The sequence below is a fragment of the Arachis stenosperma genome, chromosome 3, assembly GCF_014773155.1.
Source record: "Arachis stenosperma cultivar V10309 chromosome 3, arast.V10309.gnm1.PFL2, whole genome shotgun sequence".
Classification (NCBI taxonomy): domain Eukaryota; kingdom Viridiplantae; phylum Streptophyta; class Magnoliopsida; order Fabales; family Fabaceae; genus Arachis; species Arachis stenosperma.
Genome location: NC_080379.1, coordinates 11083484 through 11091383, shown reverse-complemented (window position 1 = coordinate 11091383; position 7900 = coordinate 11083484). Strand labels below are relative to the sequence as shown.

The 7900-nt window shown below is 41.0% G+C and overlaps 1 non-coding gene across 1 annotated transcript; it reads left to right on the top strand.

Moving 5' to 3' along the window:
- Positions 1-6390: 6390 nt before the first annotated feature.
- LOC130971305 (small nucleolar RNA R71) lies at positions 6391-6498 on the top strand. The gene has a single exon (XR_009082530.1). It is a non-coding gene; the product is annotated as a small nucleolar RNA R71 (small nucleolar RNA).
- Positions 6499-7900: the final 1402 nt, after the last annotated feature.

Here is a 7900-nt window from a genome sequence, read left to right as displayed (position 1 = left end):
CAACCATGGAGAGGAAACATGAAAAGCTTCTTGGTGGACGAAATTGTGATCACATCAATGTAGTACTCTTTGTTATTGTATGGAATCATTATTATGGCTCTTGGCTATGTGTGGACACAACTCCATTCAACTTAACCAGCAAGTGTATTGGGTCATCCAAGTAATACCTTACGTGAGTAAGGGTCGATCCCACAGAGATTGTTGGTATGAAGCAAGCTATGGTCACCTTGTAAATCTCAGTTAGGCAGATTAAATGGTTATGGGTTTCGAAAATTAATAATAAATAGAAAATAAAAAGGGATAGAAATACTTATGTAAATCAATAGTGGGAATTTCATATAGGCGTGTGGAGATGCTAGAATCCCTTCGAATCTCTACTTTCTTATTGCTTTAATCCAATCCTTCTTACTCCTTTCCATGGCAAGCTGTTGGTGCACGAAATTGTGATCACTACAACTCCGCACAACTAACCAGCAAGTGCACTGGGTCGTCCAAGTAATACCTTACGCGAGTAAGGGTCGATCCCACGGAGATTGTTGGTATGAAGCAAGCTATGGTCACCTTGTAAATCTCAGTCAGGCAGACTCAATTGGGTATAGTGATAAACGAATAAAGCATAAAGATAAAGATAGAGATACTTATGTATATCATTGGTAAGAGCTTTAGATAAGCGAATGAAGATGCCTTCCCTTCCGTCTCTCTGCTTTCCTACTGTCTTCATCCAATCCTTCTTACTCCTTTCCATGGCAAGCTTATGCAAGGGTTTCACCGTTGTCAGTGGCTACCTCCCATCCTCTCATTGGAAATGTTCAACGCACCCTGTCACGGCACGGCTATCCATCTGTCGGTTCTCAATCAGGCCGGAATAGAATCCAGTGATTCTTTTGCGTCTGTCACTAACGCCCCGCCCTCAGGAGTTTGAAGCACGTCACAGTCATTCAATCATTGAATCCTACTCAGAATACCACAGACAAGGTTAGACCTTCTGGATTCTCTTGAATGCCGCCATCAGTTCTCGCCTATACCACGAAGATTCCGGTTAAAGAATCCAAGAGATAAACACTAGAGCCTTGGTTGCTTGTAGAACAGAAGTGGTTGTCAGTCACTTTGTTCATAAGTGAGAATGATGATGAGTGTCACGGATCATCACATTCATCAAGTTGAAGAACAAGTGATATCTTGGACAAAGAACAAGCGGATTTGAATAGAAGAACAACAGTAATTGCATTAATACTCGAGGTACAGCAGAGCTCCACACCTTAATCTATGGTGTGTAGAAACTCCACCGTTGAAAATACATAAGAACAAAAGTGATCATTGGTTTCGGCCCCAGAGAGGGAACCAGAAGAACCAAGATCTGATCTAAGAACTAGATGTCCAAAGATGAAAAATACAATAGTAAAAGGTCCTATATATAGAGAACTAGTAGCCTAGGGTGTACAGAGATGAGTAAATGACATAAAGATCCACTTCCGGGCCCACTTGGTGTGTGCTTGGGCTGAGCAATGAAGCATTTTCGTGTAGAGACTCTTCTTGGAGTTAAACGCCAGCTTTTATGCCAGTTTGGGCGTTTAACTCCCATTTTGGTGCCAGTTCCGGCGTTTAACGCTGGAATTTCTGAGGGTGACTTTGAACGCCGGTTTGGGCCATCAAATCTTGGGCAAAGTATGGACTATCATATATTGCTGGAAAGCCCAGGATGTCTACTTTCCAACGCCGTTGAGAGCGCGCCAATTGGGCTTCTGTAGCTCCAGAAAATCCACTTCGAGTGCAGGGAGGTCAGAATCCAACAGCATCTGCAGTCCTTTTGAGTCTCTGAATCAGATTTTTGCTCAGATCCCTCAATTTCAGCCAGAAAATACCTGAAATCACAGAAAAACACACAAACTCATAGTAAAGTCCAGAAAAGTGAATTTTAACTAAAAACTAATAAAAATATACTAAAAACTCAACTAAATATACTAAAAACATACTAAAAACAATGCCAAAAAGCGTATAAATTATCCGCTCATCACAACACCAAACTTAAATTGTTGCTTGTCCCCAAGCAACTGAAAATCAAATAAGATAAAAAGAAGAGAATATACTATAGACTCCAAATTATCAATGAAACTTAGCTCCAAATTAGATGAGCGGGACTAGTAGCTTTTGCCTCCAAACAGTTTTGGCATCTCACTTTATCCTTTGAGATTCAGAATGATTGGCTTCTTTAGGAACTCAGAATCCAGATAGTGTTATTGATTCTCCTAGTTAAGTATGATGATTCTTGAACACAGCTACTTTATGAGTCTTGGCCGTGGCCCAAAGCACTCTGTCTTCCAGTATTACCACTGGATACATACATGCCACAGACACATAATTGGGTGAACCTTTTCAGATTGTGACTCAGCTTTGCTAGAGTCCCCAATTAGAGGTGTCCAGGGTTCTTAAGCACACTCTTTTTGCCTTGGATCACAACTTTCTTTCTTTCTTTTTCTTTCTTTTTCTTTTTCTCCCTTTTCTTTCGTTTTTTTTTTTGTATTCACTGCTTTTTCTTGCTTCAAGAATCATTTTTATGATTTTTCAGATCCTCAGTAACATGTCTCCTTTTTCATCATTCTTTCAAGAGCCAAAAATTTTAACATTCATGAACCACAAATTCAAAAGACATATGCACTGTTCAAGCATACATTCAGAAAACAAAAAGTATTGTCACCACATCAAACTAATTAAGCTAGTTTTAAAGATGAATTTGAAATCCTGTATTTCTTGTTCTTTTGTGATAAAAACAGTTTTCTTTTAAGAAAGGTGATGGATTCATAGGACATTCATAACTTTAAGGCATAGACACTAGGACACTAATGATCATAAGACACAAACATAGATAACCATAAGCATAAAATTCGAAAAAAAAAACAGAAAAATAAAGAACAAGGAGATTAAAGAACGGGTCCACCTCAGTGATGGCGGCTTGTTCTTCCTCTTGGAGGTCTTATGGAGTGCTTGAGCTCCTCAATGTCTCTTCCTTGTCTTTGTTGCTCCTCTCTTAGTTGTCCCATGTTGGAACTCAATTCTCCTAGGGAAGTGTTGATTTGCTCCTAATATTTTTGTGGAGGAAGGTGCATCCCTTGAGGTATCTCAGGGATCTCATGATGAGTGGGGTCTCTTGTGTGCTCCATCCTTTTCTTAGTGATGGGCTTGTCCTCATCAATGGGGGTATCTCCTTCTATGTCAACTCCAACTGAATAACAGAGGTGACAAATGAGATGAGGAAAGGCTAGCCTTGCCAAGGTGGAAGACTTGTCCGCCACTTTATAGAGTTCTTGGGCTATAACCTTATGAACTTCCACTTCTTCTCCAATCATGATGCTATGAATCATGATGGCCCGGTCTATGGTAACTTCGGACCGGTTGCTAGTGGGAATGATTGAGCGTTGAATGAACTCCAACCATCCTCTAGCCACGGGTTTGAGGTCATGCCTTCTCAATTGAACCGGCTTGCCTCTTGAATCTCTCTTCCATTGTGCGCCCTCTTCACATATGACTGTGAGGACTTGGTCCAACCTTTGATCAAAGTTGACCCTTCTAGTGTAAGGATGTTCATCTCCTTGCATCATGGGCAAATTGAATGCCAACCTTACACTTTCCGGACTAAAATCCAAGTAATTCCCCCGAACCATAGTAAGATAATTCTTTGGATTCGGGTTAACACTTTGATCATGGTTCTTGGTGATCCATGCATTGGCATAGAACTCTTGAACCATCAAGATTCCGACTTGTTGAATGGGGTTGGTAAGCACTTCCCAACCTCTTCTTCGGATCTCATGGCGGATCTCCGGATATTCACCCTTTTTGAGTGAAAAGGGGACCTCGGGGATCACCTTCTTCAAGGCCACAACTTCATAGAAGTGGTCTTGATGCACCCTTGAGATGAATCTCTCCATCTCCCATGACTCGGAGGTGGAAGCTTTTGCCTTCCCTTTCCTCTTTCTAGAGGTTTCTCCGGCCTTGGATGCCATAAATGGTTATGGAAAAGCGAAAAAGCAACGCTTTTACCACACCAAACTTAAAAGGTTTGCTCGTCCTCGAGCAAAAGAAGAAAGAAGAGAGTAGAAGAAGAAGAAATGAGGGAGAAGGGAATGGCTTTGTGGTTCGGCCAAAAGGGGAAGAAGTAGTGTTTAGGGTGTGGGAAAATGAAGGAGTGATGTGAGTGGTGAATGGGGGAAGAAGAGAGAGAGTGGTGGTGGGGTAGGTGGGGATCCTGTGGGGTCCACAGATCCTGTGGTGTCAAGGAAAAGTCATCCCTGCACCAAATGTTACTCAAAATCACGTTTTGAGCCATTTCTGGCGTTAAACGCCGGGCTGGTGCCCATTCCTAGCGTTTAACGCCAGGTTCTTGCCCTTTTCTGGTGTTTAACGCCAGTCTGGTGCCCCTTTCTGGCGTTAAACGCCCAGAATGGTGCCAGACTGGGCGTTAAACGCCCAACTACTAGCCTCACTGGCGTTTAAACGCCAGTGAGTTCTTCCTCCAGGGTGTGCTGTTTTTCTTCCTGTTTTTCATTCTGTTTTTGCTTTTTCAATTGATTTTGTGACTTCTTATGATCATCAACCTACAAAAAACATAAAATAACAAAAGAAAATATATAAAATATAATCATTGGGTTGCCTCCCAACAAGCGCTTCTTTAATGTCAATAGCTTGACAGAGGGCTCTCATGGAGCCTCACAGATATTCAGAGCAATGTTGGGACCTCCCAAAGCCAAACTTAGAGTTTGAATGTGGGGGTTCAACACCAAACTTAGAGTTTGGTTGTAGCCTCCCAACACCAAACTTAGAGTTTGATTGTGGGGGCTCTGTTTGTCTCTGATTTGAGAGAAGCTCTCCATGCTTCTTCTCCATGGTGACCGAGGGATATCCTTGAGCCTTAAACACCAAGGATTTTTCATTCACTTGAATGATCAGTTCACCTCTATCAACATCAATCACAGCCTTTGCTGTGGCTAGGAAGGGTCTGCCAAGGATGATGGATTCATCCATGCACTTCCCAGTCTCTAGGACTATGAAATCAGTAGGGATGTAATGGTCTTCAACTTTTACCAAAACATTCTCTACAAGTCCATGAGCTTGTTTCCTTGAGTTGTCTGCCATCTCTAATGAGATTCTTGCAGCTTGTACCTCAAGGATCCCTAGCTTCTCCATTACAGAGAGAGGCATGAGGTTTACACTTGACCCTAAGTCACACAGGGCCTTTTTGAAGGTCATGGTGCCTATGGTACAAGGTATGGAAAACTTCCCAGGATCTTGTCTCTTTTGAGGTAATTTCTGCCTAGACAAGTCATCCAGTTCTCTGGTGAGCAAGGGAGGTTCATCTTCCCAAGTCTCATTTCCGAATAACTTGTCATTTAGCTTCATGATTGCTCCAAGGTATTTAGCAACTTGCTCTTCAGTGACATACTCATCCTCTTCAGAGGAAGAATACTCATCAGAGCTCATGAAAGGCAGAAGTAAGTCCAATGGAATCTCTATGGTCTCATTTTGAGCCTCAGATTCCCATGGTTCCTCATTGGGGAACGCAGAGGAGGTTGGTGCACGCCCATTGAGGTCTTCCTCAGTGGCGTCCACCTCCTCTCTTTCCTCTCCATATTCGGCCATGGTTATGGCTTTGCACTCTCCTTTTGGATTTTCTTCTGTATTACTTGGGAGAGTACTAGGAGGGAGTTCAGTAACTTTCTTGCTCAGCTGTCCCACTTGTGCCTCCAAATTCCTAATGGAGGACCTTGTCTCAGTCATGAAACTTTGAGTGGTTTTTATTAGATCAGAGACCATGGTTGCTAAGTCAGAGGGGTTCTGCTTAGAATTCTCTGTCTGTTGCTGAGAAGATGATGGAAAAGGCTTGCCATTGCTAAACCTGTTTCTTCCACCATTGTTGTTGTTGAAACCTTGTTGAGGTTTCTCTTGATTCTTCCATGAGAAATTTGTGTGATTTCTCCATGAAGAATTATAGGTGTTTCCATAGGGTTCTCCTAGGTAATTCACCTCTTCCATTGAAGGGTTCTCAGGATCATAAGCTTCTTCCTCAGATGAAGCATCCTTAGTACTGCCAGGTGCATTTTGCATTCCAGACAGACTTTGAGAAATCAAATTGACTTGTTGAGTCAATATTTTATTCTGAGCCAGTATGGCATTCAGAATATCAATCTCAAGAACTCCTTTCTTCTGACTAGTCCCATTGTTCACAGGATTCCTTTCAGAAGTGTACATGAATTGGTTATTTGCAACCATTTCAATGAGCTCTTGAGCCTTTGTAGGCGTCTTCTTCAGATGAAGAGATCCTCCAGCAGAGCTATCCAAAGACATCTTGGATAGTTCAGAGAGACCATCATAGAAAATACCTATGATGCTCCATTCAGAAAGCATGTCTGAGGGACATTTTCTGATTAATTGTTTGTATCTTTCCCAAGCTTCATAGAGGGATTCTCCATCCTTCTGTCTGAAGGTTTGGACTTCCACTCTAAGCTTACTCCATTTTTGAGGTGGAAAGAACTTTGCCAAGAAGGCATTGACTAGCTTTTCCCAAGAGTCCAGGCTATCTTTATGTTGTGAGCCCAACCATATTCTAGCTCTGTCTCTTACAGCAAAAGGGAATAGCATCAGTCTGTAGACCTCAGGGTCAACCCCATTAGTCTTGACTGTGTCACAGATTTGTAAGAACTCAGCTAAAAACTGATGAGGATCTTCCATTGGAAGTCCATGGAACTTGCAATTCTGTTGCATTAGAGAAACTAATTGAGGCTTAAGCTCAAAGTTGTTTGCTCCAATGGCAGGGATAGAGATGCTTCTCCCAAAAAGTCAGGAGTAGGTGCAGTAAAGTCACCCAGCACCTTCCTTGCATTGTTGGCATTGTTGTTGTTTTCGGCTGCCATATCTTCTTCTTCCTTGAAGAATTCGGTTAGGTCCTCTACAGAGAGTTGTGCCTTAGCTTCTCTTAGCTTTCGCTTTAAGGTCCTTTCAGGTTCAGGGTCAGCTTCAACAAGAATGCCTTTGTCTTTGCTCCTGCTCATATGAAAGAGAAGAGAACAAGAAAATGTGGAATCCTCTATGTCACAGTATAGAGATTCCTTGAGGTGTCAGAGGAAAAGAAAAATAGAAGAAGGAGATAGAAGAATTCGAACTTGATTAGATAGAGTTCGAGTTGTGCATTAAGAAGGAGTAGTACTCCATAAATAGAAGGATGTGGGAAGGAGGGAAGAGAATTTTCGAAAATTAAATTAAAAAGTTTGAAACATTTTGAAAAACTGATTGATAATTTTCGAAAATTCAAAGTGGAAAAGAAATCAAGTGATTTTTGAAAAAGATTTTGAAATTAGAAATTAAAAAGATTTGATTGAAAACTTATTTTGAAAAAGATGTGATTGAGAAGATATGATTTGAAAATAATTTTAAAAAGATTTGATTTGAAAACAATTTTAAAAAGATTTGATTAATTACTTGCCTAACAAGAAAAGATATGATTCAAACATTAAACCTTTCTCAACAGAAAAGGCAATATACTTGAGATGTTCAATCAAATCATTAATTGTTAGCAAGTATCTTTGAAAAAGGAAAGAAATTGATTTTGAAAACATTTGATTGAAAGGATATGATTTGAAAAAGATTTGATTTTGAAAAACTTTGAAAACTTGAAAAAAAAAATTGATTTGAAAACAAAATCTTCCCCCTTTGCCATCCTGGCGTTAAACGCCCAGAATGGTATCCATTCTGGCGTTTAACGCCCAAAATGCACCCTTTTTGGGCGTTAAACACCCAACCAGGTACCCTGGCTGGCGTTTAAACGCCAGTTTGTCCTTCTTCACTGGGCGTTTTGAACGCCCAGCTTTTTCTGTATAATTCCTCTGCAGCATGTTCAGAATCTTCAATTCTT